The sequence below is a fragment of the Pseudonaja textilis genome, chromosome 6, assembly GCF_049901715.1.
Source record: "Pseudonaja textilis isolate UNSWEBS1 chromosome 6, rPseTex1.2, whole genome shotgun sequence".
NCBI lineage: Eukaryota > Metazoa > Chordata > Lepidosauria > Squamata > Elapidae > Pseudonaja > Pseudonaja textilis.
The window spans coordinates 11,819,765-11,835,982 of NC_141995.1; the positions used below are offsets into that span (position 1 = coordinate 11,819,765).

Below are 16,218 nucleotides of genomic sequence, written 5' to 3' on the forward strand. Positions count from 1 at the left end.
TTTGCATGCAGGCGTGCGTACCAGAAAGAAGGAAGAACAGCTCCCGAGCATGCATGTGTACTGGCCACTTGGTCTTCTGGCTTCTAAGGCACATGCACGCATGAAGATCAGTTGGCTGACCAGTTGCTAATGCACATGCGCACACTGGCCAACGGGTCTTCGTGTGCGCATGCGTGTTAGAAACCGGAAGAGCAGGTGGCTGGCGCACATGCACGCGCAAAGACCAGCTGGCTGGCATGCGCTGGAACCCGGAAGAGCAACAGGCGACGGCTGGCATGCCTCTGTGTGCCACTTCCGGCACGCGTGGCATAGGTTCGCCATCACGGGTCTCCTGTTTAAGCAGTGGGTTGGGTTAGCAGACCTCCCAGGTCCTTTCCAATTCCATTATTGTATGTACCACGTGGCTGTCCAGTTTGAACTGCGACTCTAGTCAGTGTACAGTAAATCAAAAGTAGAGCAAGATAAGCAATTTCATTGAATTCATTAATTCAGTGGTTCTCAACTTTTTCTTCACCTTGGAGCCCATTTAAATATCTTTTGTGGCCAAGGACCCCCAAGTCTTAACTCAAGATTTGAATCATAACTTTTCTTCAAGCCTTTGTGACCCTCACGATGATATCGCCCCCCACCCCCTGCCACCGGGGTCTATGGACCACAGGTTGAGAACCACTGCATTCACTGATACATCTAGGACCAAGATTCATACTTCCCTCTAGACAGAACTCATCCTGGGCCCAACACCTAAAGAAAAGCCCAGGTTTTTATTGCTTTTCTGAAAGCCAACAGGGTCAAAAACAAGTTTGTCACTCAAGAGGTTAGGCAGCGTAATGGGAATATCATTGTCTCCCTGATCTATGTTAATTCTATACAGTTTATGAACAGGCCTTCTTGTTACATAACAAAGTCTATTCTGTTTGTTTTATTTTTCTTAGAAATGAGGTGGGTGACAAACTTGATTTTCAAACACTGACAGTTTTTTAGACACTGAAAAAGACCAGAGGCCTATCTGTCAAGACTCAAATCCTGATTCCAGACACACACACACACACATGGTAAAAACAGAATCACAGGATCCTGTGTGAGTTTTAGCCTATTTCCATATTCCTTTGAGCGGGATAAGAAAGGTAATTTTCAGAACAAGAGTGGGAATTGCCACAGAACTTGTAAGAATGATGGTCCAGCTAAATGTGCAAGATGGAGGCTTTAATCTTAAGAACAATGAATGAAAAGATTTTCCTGAGGAGCAAATTCAGTCCAAGAGATTCTTCTTCAAACTGCCAGAATGAAGCCATCTTCCTGGCTTTGTCTTTGTGGCCAAAAATAAGTCATTATAGATACGTTTCTGGTAGTAGCCAACATATCAGCAGATGGGCCAGGGTCTGTGTCTTTCTACGTTCATACAGCATGTTGTGATGTGCCAAGAGTCTCACTTGAGCATATTGGTTTTAAATTTAGGTCCTCCAACTCTCAACTTATTCAGGATCCACCAGATAATGTAAAGGAGATCCGATCTTTCAGCCATATCCTCCTTTAATATTATTCCTGGCTCAATGGTCTCCTTCCTCCATCTTCTAATTTGATTTAGTTCTTGTGTACCCTCAAGAATATTTGTTCTTGCCATACAGCTGCTCCTAGATCTGAGCTGGTGGGCTTGGGTCATATGTTCATTGAGAGTATGTTGAAGATCATTCTCTAGTTTAGTTCTCTTGGCATCTGCAGCTACTTCTCTCCTCCTCTTAGGTGTGGAAATGCCAGCGAGACGATATATTTTCCCCATTGGTGTAGGTTTGAGACAACCTGTTACTAAGAGTGCTGCTTCCTTAGCAGACTTCAGTTTAATGCATATAAACTCAGACACGAGACACCCACCATAAACTGGCAAGACTGAACTTTGTAGCTGCAAACACAGAAGAGACCATGATTTTTGATGCTTGATATGGATTTAGAATCTAGTTTCAAGGAATCTAGAACAGTGCTCTCCTTTCTATGCAGATGAGGATGAAAGCAAATGTTTGTTAAGGAACCATAGTCAATGGAAGAATTATTTTGCATACTGAGGTGTTCCACTGAAAAAGAATTAAAACTGGCAATAGTGCTCTTACCAATATTTAGGGAAGTATCTAGCAGCTAGTAAGAATTTAGCAAATATTGTAGTCTTATCAGCTAATGGCAGTGCTCCTTGAATGACCATTTGGTCCGTCACTGCATATTTTAAAGGACTGTAAGCATTAAAGAACAGAAAACCCCACTAAACTCAAAAGAATTTGAGGATTGTGAATTAGTCAATAAACCATGTTTAAATAAATCATAGTTTAGCATAGTCTGTGAACTGGTTTACTAGTTGCATTCATATGTACAGTAGACCAGAATGTTAAAACGACAGTTTAGAATAGAATAGAATAGAATTCTTTATTGGCCAAGTGGGATTAGAAACACAAGGAATTTGTTTCAGGTGTGTAAGCTCTCAATATGCATACAAGAATTGTGACAAGCAACAAGTTATCATCATAACTTTATTGAACAAACCAGTGTTTTCCTCAGTGCAACATGCTAAATCATTTTGAGAATGACATGCTAAAAACAAACAGTTATGTTATCATGTAATATATGAACCAGACTAAGTAATTTAAATTTGGTCCAATCTTTTCAAGACCAGACCCTTTCCTGCTAAATGCTTGCTATTTTTAATTTTAAATGTTTAAAACAAAACAAAACAAAACAAAACAACCCCACCCCCAACTTTCAATCAACTCATGGATACATATACCAGTTGTTATAGAGATTAAGGAGACCGTTAAGACATGAAAATCATCTGGGTGACTTTGGGCCAGTCACTCTCTCTCAGCTCAACCCACCTTGCAGGGATGTTGTTGTTGTTGTGGGGAAAATAAGAGGAGTGTTGTGTGGGTTTACTCTCGTAAGTTATTTATAAGAATAATAAACATGGGATTAAAAAAAGTCACTCCATTTTCTTAGCCTAATGTAAGCAAAATAAAATAACCCGAGATTGTGAAACTTGCTCTATGAAATATTATAAGTGAAATATTATAAGCAATAAAAACAGCCAACAAGAAAGGTGGATAGAAAAATGACCTTGTTTAGTAAAGTTAAGAAAGAAAGAAAGAAAGAAAGAAAGAAAGAAAGAAAGAAAGAAAGAAAGAAAGAAAGAGGAAGGAAGGAAGGAAGGAAGGAAGGAATGGATGGGAAGGAATGGATGGAAGAAAGGAAGGAAAAGAAAGGAGAGGGAGAGAGAGAGAGAGAGAGAGAGACCCTTTTCTTCTCCCTGTAACCCCATAGGGAAAAAAAGGAGCACAATCTTCCTTAGAACTAAATCTCCTACATTTTGTAAACTTTGAAAGAACTTTGTCCTGGAACGGAATGCAGCTGGTTGTTTTCCTCTCCTTCCCGGCCTGAGATATATATATATATATATATATGTATATATTTCCCCTCCTTTCCTGCTTAATTTTTTGGGGGGACTATATGCCCCCGAGTTACGGATGCCCTTCATCCGGACCTTTTCTGATTGCGGGGATGGGCTTAATACACCCCCCCGACACCCCCCCCCCGGCTCAAACCCCTTCTCAGAATATCTATACACAACCAACGTTGAAGTCGAAGCCGGCCGAGGCCAAGCTTGGCGCGTAAACTGAGGCGGCCGAGGGGCTGGGCGCGGCAGGAGCCAAGAGGGCAGGCCTTGCGGTTGGCTTAGTAACCCAAGAGCAACTCGGCTCGCCAGGGCCCCAGCGCGGGGCGGGCCAAGCGGGCGGGTAGAGAAGGGCTGCCGGGCGAGCCTGTGTCAGCAGCTTCCCCGGGAGGCGCGAGCGAGCGGCGGCGGCGGCGGCGGAGCCGGCTCCCAACCCTCCAAGAAGGCGCGCTTGCAGCCAGCCCAGGCGGAGAGCTCAAAAGGAGCCCGGTTCCTGGCTGCGGGGAGGGCGAAGGAAAAGCGGGGGAAGGCTTCTCATTCGGACCCTCCCCGCCTGCTTGCTTGTTTCTTAAGGAGCCCCGGCCGGCTTTGCAAGGAAGGGAGGCGGGGAGGCGAGAACGAGGAGGCTGGGCGGAGGGGGAGAAGAAGCGGTTCTTGTTTCTTGCAAGCCGGGCGAGGGGGGCGTCGGAGCCGCCGCCAGGAGATGTTGCCGCCGCCCCCGCTGCCCCTCCGCTCCCAGCACTCGTGCGCGGCTTCCAGCTAACCTCGTCGCGGGGACTGGCGGGGAGCATTCCCACCAACACGCGTGTTCCCGGCACAGGGGTCGTCGTCTCCCGGCTGGTAAGTGACGTCGGCGGTTTGTAATGTATGTCTTTCGCCGGGTGGGTGAAGGATGGCAGAGGGGCGCTGGGAGGGGGGAGAGGAAGAGGCCTTTGTGTGCAACAGTTGCGGGTCGTGTGTGTGCGTGTGCGTGCGTGCGTGCAGTAGGGATGTACCCGCATAGTTAACACCGCTGCTCCCCCGTTCTTGAGATTTTTCAATGAGCTTTGAAGTCCCTTGTGCTGCTTTCTTGGTTTGCAGGAGTTCTGCAAGCTTTGAAAAGTTTCTGGGTTTTAATGCAAATTCGACTTTGAGTTTTTTTTTGTTTTTTTTACCGGTCAGACGACGGGTAGATCTTTATAGAAATGCGCTATTGTGAAAAGGGGGGTGGGGATTGTGATTGGGTATCCATGCCTTATTTTACTGTGACAGAGAGAGTCGAAAATCTTTTTCTTAATTTTTTTCCTCATCTTTCCTCCCTTCTTCTTTCCTTCCCCCACTCCCCCCTTCTGCTGCTTTTCGATTTACTTTGTATTTTGCATTGTATAATTATAATTCAATGGAAAATGTGGACTGGAAAAGTTTCCAGGGGTTGAGTTTCATCCCTGTCTCCCTCCTTTCCAATTCCCACGGGATGGAACACACATACACACACATACACACACACCCTATTTTTTTTTAAGTTATTGGAAATTAAAAGGGATGGGTTTGTTTTTTGTTTTTTGTTTGGAAAGCATAAAACTGGGAGTGTCTTCAGGCAGGTCCAGGGATCTCCAACCTTGGCAACTTTAAGCCTGGTGGACTTCAATTCAGCAAAGTTGTCTGGGGAATTCTGGGAATTGAAGGCTTAAAAGTTGCCAAGGTTGGAGACCTCTGGGTTGGACTGTGCCTTCCAAAGTCCTCATCTGGAGAACATCAAGATGTGGGGGGGGGGTGGAGGTTGTAATACGGGGTGCACGTCCAAGCCAAATTGTAGTAAATGGGATGGGCTCTTCTCCGCCATGGGAAAACCGTAAGAACATCTCATAAGGGTGTTTGTTGTTTTGACAATGTGAAATGCACTGCTGTGCTGACCTGCCCGGGGTGAAAGTGTGCATGCATAATTCTGTCTCCCGGCTGTCCTAAGGGTTTCAGAGGTCAAGGTAAGGAGAAAGGCACTGCCTGCCTCTCTTTGGAATAAAGGCTGGTTACGTGCCTGTAAAATTGCAAATAAAACTGTTTTGCTATGCTCTAAGGAAGCTTTGGTGAAGATGAAAGTAAGACAGAGGTGAGGATGGAATGTCAAAGCCACTTTTACTTTCCTGATTCATTTTTGGGTGATCAGCCCTTCTGTGTTGAAATGGTTGTGGAAATGCGAGAGAGGGAAAGAAAAAATCCTAACTATTTTGCTGTTGTTGTTTTGAACTCTTTCCTGTGCAAAAACCTCAGGACTCTGGGGGGAACAGCTTTGCAAAGCAGCAAATGCAAATACAAAAAAAAATTTGGAAAGCAACTTAAACATGCACAGTTCAGTTCTTTTTTAAAAATATTTTTTTTAATTTTGAATACAAATAATACAAACATAGTACATATATACCTAAATACCCCCCCAAAAAAGGAAAAAAAGGAAAAAGACAAATATTACAGTGCACCCCACCCCCAGACCATTTATATTTATATTTCTTCTTCTATAACAATTAAAAGATATACAATATATTCCAATTGTGCCCTTATCCCATCCAAAACAATATATATTCCTGAGTAGCTTTATTCCCTTTGCCTTCCACCAACCCTGTTTTTATTTAAAAAAAACCCACCATATTTCGTTATAATTATTTGCTTTAATCATCCTTTTTTAAAATTTAATTTCTGTTAATTTATCATTTGTTGCCATACTCCAAATTTCATTATGCCACTCATTTCTTTGAATATCCCAATTTCGTCCCCAGTATTTAGCCATCACTAAATCTAGCTGCCACGATCAGATTTACAATCAATTCCTTTTTTGTTTCATTTACATCACGGTTCTGTTCTTGGGAGAGACCAAGATGTCCCAACTTTTGTTGAGGGAATGGATTCTCAAGATGTTGACATGTGTGATTCAGTCCACTTTGTGATCTTGTTGAAGTTGGTTAAGAAATGGAAAAGAGCAGAATAGTGCAGGGATAATAGTAAAAGCGGGGGGGAAAGAAAACTTATTGGAGGTAATATCCTGGTTTGATATTTCTCTTAATTCCAGTCAACACCTCTACAAAACTTTCCCGCACTGGTGAAGGTGTCATTCTTTTTAAAAGAAATGTTTAAAACAACAAAGGCAGTGACTTCACAAGAAAACTGCCAAGAGCTTCTCTCTGTACTGGTTTGGTTTGTTGGGCATAAAAAAGGGATAACCGGTTTTCTGTGCTGGGTGGATCACAAGCATCCAAACTCTCAGCTGCAGCTCTTTGGGGAGTAAATATACTGCTTTTCGTCTGTGGTTGAAATAGGATATGAATATTGCTTGCAGCATAATGAGGTTTATTGGAGAGAAAAGGAAACAATTTCCAAGTGGAATTTTGACCATTTGAATCTGGAAAAAAAATGCAGAGTGTTGCAATAAAAGGAGAGAGGGTACTTTGGAGTGGCCACAAAATGAGAAGGAATATATACTTCAATTAAGAAGTTTTTTCATGCTACTGGTGAAATTATACTCTAATATTATTTTTTCACAGGGTTTACTGATTTTAATAATCATCAGTATGAGTCCCAAAAACTATAATACACACAAGCCTACCATCCCAGCCCCAGCCCCTTTTATTGTATCTTTCTTGTGTGTATCTTGTATCTTGTATTGTATCTTTCTTGTGTGTATCTTGTATCTTGTATTGTATCTTTCTTGTGTGTATTATTGATTAGCCACTAGGCCACATCAAAATTTAGAATATAAAACAGAACATTCATAAAAGCCTATGTAAAGATGGAATAAAAGAAACAGATTAAATAAAAAGAATAAAGCAAAGAATATAAACCATATTTCTGTGTCATCCCCGCAATTTATCCCAATCAGACTCACATATGGAGATCTCAACTGAATTGATTTATTCAAATAAAGAGTCGTATTACATATGACTTTTGAATTCAGTCCATATATAAAATATGTTGTTTTAATATAAGGATCCCAATAGGTTATTTTGTGTAATTATGGTCTAAGGCTGTGATGGCGAGCCTGTGGCATGCGTGCCAGAAGTGGCATGTAGAGCCATTTCTGCCAGTACACAAGCCGTCACCCGGAATAGATTCACTGCACATGCGCACATACTATCTACCAGCCAGCTGATTGTTGGGTATCTGCTGCGTACACATGGGGGGGGGCAAGACATGCGTGGGAGATGCATGCAGATGCTCAGGGGACGGCAGGGGTCACGCACGCATGCACAGGGGCAGGGGTTTGCACGTACATTGTATTATGGCACTTTGGGCACGCGACGACAAAAAGGTTAGCCATCACTGGTCTAAGGTATTGATTTATTTCTTTTATTTATTATTGACATTCAACTAATATGTGCGTTTTGTCTCCTGCCTCGGAAGTTCAGCAAAATAGGTAGTCCTCAACTTATGACCGCAATTGAGCTCAAAATTTATGTTAAGTGAGAAATTTGTTAAGTCAATTTTGCCCCATTTTACAACTTTCCCTGCCTCATTTGTTAAATGAATCACTGCACCACTGTTAAATTAATATCATGGTGGTTAAGTGAATCTAGTTTCTCCATTGACTTTGCTTGTCAGAAGGTCGCAAAAGTGGATCATATGACCTCAGGACACTAAATCTGTCATAAATGTGACTCAGTTGTCATATTTCCAAATGTAAATCATGTGACCCAAAGGACACTGCAATGGTTGTAAGTGTTTCGGTGTCATTCTAACTTTAAACAGTCACTAAATGAATTGTTGTAAGTCGAGGACTACCTGTACTAGTATGTTTCCATATTTAACCATTATGCCCAACTCATTACCTTTTAGAGATTATTTGTGCCTTTTAAGTCAGAGCTGCAAAAATAGTGACCCATTTTTCTTAGTTTGGGGCCCTCAAGGAACTAAATATCTTAAATATCTACAAATCTTAAGCCTTCCATTTCACTCCTTAATTTGCTCCCAAGGTCTCAGAAATCTTGATCCCCAACCACATCCTCTGCTAGTTGCCCAGAGAGTAAAAGCAACAGAAGGAAATTTTCCAATCTCTCCTTGGTTCCATCACCAGTGTCCTGGTTTTGTCCTCGTTTCCCCTCAAACTTTCTGGAGTAGAATTTCGGAGCCTGCTACTCAAATCTTTACATACAATCTCCTGCACATTCCTGGCAAGAAGAGCACCGTTTTTGATATTCTCTTTCCTAACTCTTTAACTACTCACCCTTGCAGGATGTATAAAACTAACATTACTATACTGTATAAAATATTACTGCTTTGGAAAGCGTAGTAAAAAGCACGTTACGAGCCAGGGTAAATGCTGTGAAAAGGTCCTGTCCAAAATGGATGATGTTTCTGTTCAACATTTCCATTTCAGCATGATCTAAATACTGAGAAATCTTATGGTCTGCTAGTAATGGGAAAGGTTGCCGAGGACTTTAGCATTATAGTAAGCTGCTTTATCTTAGGTGAGATCATCGGTCCATCTGTCTTGTCACAGTTTGCCTTCCCATGTGCCTACCTGCTGATTCTTGGAGATGGGATGTAGGACAAATTCAGAATAACCTCATGTGGCACTTGAAAGGGTTTCCCTTTTCCTCCAATAATTGCTCCCAGTCTTGTCCTGCCTGAATTGCCTTCCTGCAGCAGAAACAATTCATTCACTTTCTCTTGTTTTCCATGTACAGAAAAAGAAATGTGGAAGAAATAGCTATGGTTCAGGAGAATTTGAAGGTTTGCCTCTTGGAAGTGTTTGAGTAGAGTAGGGAGAAGCTGAACATGGTATTAGAATCTAATCAATTGTTTAGATTCCATAAGACCTCCAAATATAGCACAGTTGTTCAGCTGTAATAATAGGCCACATAACCAAGAGATGTGGATTGCAAATACATGTCAACTCTGTCCCAACATGGCTGCAAACACAATGTGGGATTCAATGACACAAGCTGCAAACCTAGAAGTTTCCATCTCACTGGTTCATCTTCCAGTGAATACTGTGTTGTTCTGTTCTTGAAGGCCCTGTTGCTTTAAAAAACAAAAAATAGAACAGATAATTACCTGGTTTTTTTTTTTAAATGTCTTCTTTAACACATCATATAAAAGAACAAACTGATGCAAAACTTTGGGAAATTATTGAGAAAAATTATTGGAAGCAAATTAAATCAAAGGATCCTTAATGTTGGGTTGAAAATTGGCATGTTGGTTTGAGAAAGAAACTTCAAAAGAGATTCTGTCTGTCAGCATTTTGCTCCATTTAGAATTTATCAGAAGGTCTTATGTCCTTCATTTAGGGTGGAATCAAGACATGGTTTTGTTTCACTACAGGAATTAAATGCGCACAAGAAAACCAGAGTGAATGTGTTACCACTAATGAATTATGCTTCAACTATTCACCATACCTTTCCGATACACCTGCTTGTGATTTACTAACAATCTTTGTAGACTGGAACCGTTTCATTTTCATGGTCAATTAGTCCAGTTGATTATATTTCTTAACACAAGCTCAGCTCCATTTGTGTTTACCTGCTGAAAATACTGTTCTGTCAATTTGACTGATGAAGAGGACTCTGGTTCGTGTCACATTAAACCTGTTAATCTTTCTGGTATCCTGAGGCTCCTTAGTAGGGACTTTAATTTAACTTCCTAAGTCTTTTATGCATTCCACGACTATCCTAGTATTATACAGATGTTTCACAAGGTATGAAAGACAGGCAGATGCCAGTTCCTAAACACATGAGAAGTCCTTCCATTCAACTTTATTCATTTTTTTCCTAGAAAGGAAACAATAAGAAATCACAAGCCTCTCTGGATCAAAAATATGGTTACTTCACATCTTAGAGAAGGAGTAAAAGGAGAATTGGGGGTTAGATGACCTTGCTAGCAAATAGATCCTATGAGCTCTGAGCTCACTTTGAAATAATCCAGTTGAGGTTAAATGACTTATTTACATATAAATGCGTGTCATAAAGCCTCTTGGTCAAAGGTCCAGGTAATGCAGTATTTTTAGCCAGGCATTTTGAAAACCCACAAGCAGAACTTAGATATAATTTGGTATTTGTTGCAAAAAAGGCCAATTATTAAAGAGGATGACCAAAAGGTTTTTATCAATAAGATTTCAACATATATTTCCTTTGATGCATAAAATTCTTTTTTAGACATTACTTTCCTCTGAAGGAGACCCTCGCTAATATGAACATTTGAAATTTAATTATTTTAATAGCAATTGCTAAAAATAAAACATTCTCCAGGAGATAAAAGTTGCAAAGGACAAGCAGCACTTTGCATAGTCTAACATGCTTTGATGAAGGGTTGGTGTCACACAGGTTTTAGAACAGAGATTTAAATGTTGTGATTTAGGATAAAATTATTCCCATAGAGCTCCTTCGTTCATCACAAAAGTGGTGCCTTAAAATCAAACATGATTAGGGAAACTTGAATTACCTTTGGGGTTATAATAAAAGTCAGACTTCCAGCTTCTGTTGTGTTTCCAAAACCAGTCAACCCTATTTAATCAAAAAGTGTGAGGAAGTCAATATAGTTGTTCGTTGTGTGGCATTGAGCAAGCCATATTGTTATTCAGGACGTAGATGGAGTTTTTAAAATCCATTCTGACTAAGGGAATGCAGTGGGGATGAGCTACTATTTTGGATCTAGTTCTGCTTGATAAACCTGACATAAAATAATAAAAAGTACATCCCACAGAGCTTAAGGAAGACTATTTTGAATGCATAAATAAAAGTTACAGTTACAGGTAATCCTTGGTTTACAATAGTTAATTTAGTGACCATTCAAAGTTACAACAGCACTGGAAAAAGTGACACATGACCGTTTTCCATACTTACAAAATCAAAATTCAGACATTTGGCAACTGACTCATATTTATAACGGTTGCAGTCTTTAACAACAGTGGCAAGAAAGGTCATAAAATGGGGCAAAACTGACAACAAATGTCTCACTTAGCAACAGGAATTTTGGGCTCAAATGTGATCATAAGTCGATTGCTTGCTCTTAAGAGTCTGGAAAGGAAAAGAAAACGTGTCTTCAAATACTTTCTTTTTTAAAAAAAGAAATATTTCAGAGAAAGGGTTCATGGATGGTTAGGAAATAGCATTTATCTCCTCTGATAATGAGAAGGTTGCAGCTTAGATTGTAGCTTTACTGATGAATAGAGGTTAAATGCGATGCTGCAATATTTTTGATTTAGAATGGAGATGAGCGACCTGTCAATCTGAATGGCCACGTCTATGAATCGTATCAGCTTAATATTCTTTTTTGGTTTGTTCCATAGAGCAAGCAAATAAGATGACAGAGAAAGTATGTCTCTTGGATACCAATAGGTGATATTGTTTCCCTAGAAGGACTCAGTCATGCCCACCTTAAGAGACTTGGAGTGACAGGCACAGATTTTTGGAAGCAAGCATTTCCACAAGTAATCTGGTCCTGTGTTCTGTAAAGCTTTAAAGACAAACCAGCATCCTGAATTGCATCCAGAAACTGACTGGTAGCCAGTACAGTTTGAAAAGCAGCAGTCCCACATGGATGAACTCTGGCATACTCCATGTTGTTCACACTGCTGCGTTCTAGACCAAGTGAAATTTCCAAATTGATGGAAGGGCATCCTTATGTAGAGTATATTGCAGTAGTGAGAAATGACTTAAGGAATGACTTAAGAAATGACTGTGATCGGAGACTCTCAATCAAATGCACAGAATGAACATATGGGAAATCTATTTATGGTTGCCATCAAATTACTTGAGTAAGAGTCATTAGTCCAAAAGGAAGCCAAGTGACCCACCAGTTCTGCCTGGGGAAGTTCTGTCCCTTGGGTGTCAAACTTGATTTCATTGAGAGCCACATTAGGGTTTAGTTTGGCCCCAGGGGGTGTGTGTGTGGCCAGGGTGGGCATAGCCAGCTCAACATAACTCGTGTTGGGGAACCCCTCCCAGGCTTCATTTTTGACTGTGATGGCCTCCTGCAGTGCTCTGCCAGCAAAAATGGAGCTCAGGAGGGCTGCACATGCTGAAGGAGTACTGCAGGAGGAAGTCACAGCCAAAAACGGAGCTCGGTAGGATCACGTATAGTCCTCCCAAGCTCTGGTTTTGCTGGCAGAACACTGCAGGAGGCTGTCACAGCTGAAAACTGAGCTTAGTAGAGTCATGAGCAGTCCCACCAAGCTCCGTTTTTTCTGGCAGAGCACTGCAGGAGCCATCACAGCTGAAAACGGAGCTCGGGAGGGCCATGCATGGTCCTCCTGAGCTCCATTTTCATAGGCAGAGGCACTGTGGCCCAGTCCACTGTTTCCAGGGTGGCCCACAGGGATCTAAGCACCCCACAGGCCTGATCTGGCCCTCAGGGTTTGAGTTTGACACCCCAGTTCTATCCCATCTAGCTTTAAAGATAGATACTCCCCAATATGAGGAAACCCCAAGCCCACAGCCCATCAGTCTTGTCAGGGTTGAAATTGTAACCTAGTTTACCCCATCGGGACATTTACCACTTCTGGGTATTGTATAATAATAACCCTAATGGCCTCACTTGCATATTCTGTGGCAGAGGTTTATAATTAAATATCATTAGCCTACAGGTGATATCTTAGTCCCTGATAGCAAACATCCTTAGACAGTGATTTCATGAAGATGTTGAATAGAAGTAGGGGGAGAGTTGAATCCCGAGACACTCCACACATCAGGGATCTAGGATTGAACTTCTCCTCCAACTGGTACTAGCCATGACAAACCACTGCAAAAATGTGCTGCCCAACTCCCAACCCCTCTGGTATTCTGTCCAGAAGAACATCAGAGTCAGACGTAGCTTCTGACCAGTTCTGGAGAACCGGTAGCAGACATTTTGAGCAGTTTGGAGAACCGGCAAATGCCACCTCTGACTGGCCCCACCCCCATCTATTCTCTGCCTCCTGAGTCCGAGCTGATCGGCTGGATCTTCTTTGGTTGCTCTGCACAGGAGAACAGAGCTGGAAAGTAGGATAATGGGGTGGGGAGGGAAGGGGGATTTTGCAGTATATCCTTCCCCTGCCACGCCCAACAAGCCATGCTCAACAAGCCCGCCATGCCCAACAAACCACGCCCACAGAACCGATAGTAAAAAATTTGAATCCTACTGCTGACCAGAGTCAGTAATACTAACAATGCTAACATATCCGCGAAGACAAGAGTGGACAAATCACCACAGTCCCAAGTTCTGTAAAAGTCGTTCACAAGTGCAATCAATGTGGTATTGATTGACCTACTGGAAACCTCCGGTTTCAATCTTTCCTAGTTAGTTAACTTCATATTTTATAGTTCAATTTTTTTTTTCCTTCTGTGAGTTTTTAATTGAAACCTTAAAGCAATTTTGGGGAAATGCAGTTTTTCAGTGGAATGTCATTAGCTTTGTGTAATTCTGAAATAAATAATATTTACAGTATCTCTAATGTGTCTGTCTGTTTGTGTATCTGTCTCTACCTACCTACGTACCTACACATTTTATCTCCCTCCCTCTTCTATTAAATTATCTGAGTGTATTATTTAGTCACAGTCATATTTTTTCAGTATACCTTCTCTTATTCAGAGCTCATTTGGAGCACAGGTTCTCAAAAATTTGGACTCAGATTTTTAACACAGTCTTCATTGTTCCTACACCACCTTATCCCTTGAGAGATACACCTAAACTCATACATTAAAACCACTCCTAACAAGAGTTTCATCTTTGCCATCATCTATAAACAGTTGGCCAGTTTTCTCGTTCTACAGGTATGGCAGCTGTAGTTTTCACCTCACCCATCACCCAAATTTCTTGTTTCTGTTCCCATTCATATTATGTTAATTTATTGCATATCATTACATATGTTGCCTAATGATATGGGAAGGAGTAAGAACCTGCGCATAATTGGAAAGTTCTAGATGTAAGCTCCTGGCACAATTGCTTCTTTCTCTCCTCTTTAAAGGTTGGGAAAAAATAGTTTTATAATATCCTATCTTATAGTTACCACAGTCCTTCTGTTAAGGAGATGGATGACTTCTAAATTTGATAAATAAATAAAATTTCAGAAATAACATTTTGATTTCTTGATAATATTTTTATTATTCCTTTTCTTTAAAAAAAATCACTGTAGTACCATCAGAGAATTAAGATGTGTTTTGAGATCAGTATTTGAACAAGTCAAGTAGCAAATGAAACCTTACAGCAGGGGTCTTCAAGCTTGACAGCTTTAAGACTTGTGGACTTCAATTCCCAGAATTTCTCCTCCAGTCATGTTAGCTCAGGAATTCTGGGAGTTGAAGTCCACAAGTCTTAAACTTGCCAAATTTGAAGACCTTTGCCTTACAGCCACAACCAATAGCTAATTAAAGCCACACTACTGAGATTGCTGCCTTAAATACAGTAGTTAGACATCAGCTTGACAATATAATTCTTACAGTGTGTCTTTTCGGTTGGCCAAAAGTTTGTTGTTGACCCCTGAAGGTAAGCAGATGTTAAACCTCAGGTTGTAAACAAACCAGTAAACATGCAATTAAGGAGATGGACAACCAAGTGGGGAAGAATCTTAGACTTCTTGGGATTAGTTCAGTCCATAATGGATCCTACCTCAAAGACTCTTAATTTTCCTGAGATAGGAAGTTCAGTTAATAATGGATCCTACCTCAAAGACTCTTAGTCTTTCTGAGATAAGTTCAGTTCATAATGGATCCTACCTTAAAGACTCTTAGTCTTCCCGAGATAAGAAGTTCAGTTCATAATGGATCCTACCTCAAAGACTCTTAGTCTTCCTGAGATAGGAAGTTCAGTTCATAATGGATCCTACTTCATAGCCTCCTTTCATTGATTCCTTCCAAAGAGGAAACAGCAGTACAGGTCATTCTTGACGTACAACAGTTCATTTAGTGACCGTTCAAAGTTACAATGGCAGTGAAAAATGTGACTTACGACTATTTTTCACACTTACGATCCTTGTAGCATTCCCCATGATCATGTGATCAAAATGCAGATGCTTGGCAGTTGACTCATACCTATGACCATTGCTATTATCCCGGGGTCACGTGATCCCCTTTTGCGACCTTCTGACAAGCGAAGTCAATGGGGAAGCCAGATTCACTTAACAACCATGTTACTTGCTTATCAACTGTGGTGATTCACCTAACAGCTATGGCAAGAAAGGTTGTAAAATGGGGCAACAAGAAATTTGGGGCTCATTTGTGGTTAAGTTGAGGACTCCCTGTACTAATGTTCATCCATCTCTGGCTATACAAGGTAGTCCAATAGTCTGGTATAGCAAACACACATTTTTATCTCTAACTCACTACCAGGGGAGTAGTAAAATCCGACACTTTTATTTTCTAAAAATTAGATATATCCCAGTAGAAGCAAGGCTTACCATCAAACTACATTATATTCCTAACAATTAGGAAACATGCAATTTTGGAATAAATGGAAGATGGTTTTATCGGGGGTGGGGGGTGGGGGTGTAATTTGGATGAAATTAAGAAAGTCTTACAGACCTGAACTGGGGCAATATGATATGGTCTTTCAAAAGTGATTGGCACAGTTGCAGTTTTGAACCTGCTTCTGGAAGACTTGAAAAATGAGAGAGCTTAAGAGCATGTCTGAACTTGTTCAGCATTCGTATGAGGCTGTCCTGTTTGAAACGCATTCTGGATGGCTGGTCTGCCCATTTATTCAGCACAGGGGAACTTTTTATGAGCTGTACACTGAAAATAGACTCAAAGTCTAACTAAAAAAGATGTACTGGTTTTTTTTCCTTGTTTTAAAAAAAATCTTTTCTAGGTCTCTTAAGGTGGGGGGTAGATTGGACAATTTCACATAGCACAAAGTTC

General features: G+C 41.0%; 1 protein-coding gene across 11 annotated transcripts in view; it reads left to right on the forward strand.

The window, feature by feature from the left end:
• Positions 1-3,745: 3,745 nt before the first annotated feature.
• PTPN13 (protein tyrosine phosphatase non-receptor type 13) overlaps positions 3,746-16,218 on the forward strand; it is a 169,013-nt gene continuing 156,540 nt past the window's right edge. For all 11 annotated transcript variants that reach the window (XM_087935863.1, XM_087935865.1, XM_087935864.1 and 8 more), the window contains exon 1: positions 3,746-4,267. The gene's annotated coding sequence lies outside the window, so the exon portion shown is untranslated. The remainder of the gene's footprint in view (positions 4,268-16,218) is intronic.